This window comes from Theobroma umbraticum, unplaced genomic scaffold (genome assembly GCF_002168275.2).
Source record: "Theobroma umbraticum cultivar Fairchild unplaced genomic scaffold, ASM216827v3 scaffold_20.0, whole genome shotgun sequence".
Classification (NCBI taxonomy): Eukaryota; Viridiplantae; Streptophyta; class Magnoliopsida; order Malvales; family Malvaceae; genus Theobroma; species Theobroma umbraticum.
In genome coordinates, this window is record NW_018397266.1 from 7,191,834 (window position 1) to 7,192,517 (window position 684).

Genomic DNA, 684 nt, shown 5'->3' on the forward strand with positions numbered 1-684 from the left:
TTAAGTTAATTGGGCTTCTTAAGGACTTAATTAAATTATTTATTCAAATTATTGCATTAATATGTAATTAAAAAATAGTTTTGTAATTAGGGTTTAAAATTAATCCAAGGTATTAATACCTTGTTATAGCCTCCAAACAAAATAAGAGAGAAAAGGCTGAAAAGAAAGTAACGGCAGATTAGAAACTCTTTTTTGGTCGTTCCATGTGTGAAGAAAAACAGTTTTCATTCACTTGATTCCTTTTCAGGCCCATAATTTTGTGTGGATTATGAGTTCATGAAACTCATCTTTGCTAGGATATTGTTAAGGCATAGTACTTCCAATCCTTAAAGAAGGATTTTCTAATTTATTGGTGTGGATCACCGTTAGAGGCTGCACAAGGATTCCTTGGACAGCTTTGGTTTGCAACAACCGGGCTGAAGTGGTTGAGCTTCATAAGGCAAATCGATGGTTAACCAAGGATTCATCAAACTTTGGTATTAAGGTAAATTTGATATGATCATACATATATATTTTATTTGTAATTTTATTTTGTACTCAATTCGGCATGAAAGAGATTCTAGGAAGGTGAGGCATAATTTAATCCTAAATTTATTTACGCTACGCTTATTTGTATTTGGTGCATGATCAGCACTCACTCAACAAGAGTAACCTTCTAATGATCAGCCTCATGCCATAGTAATC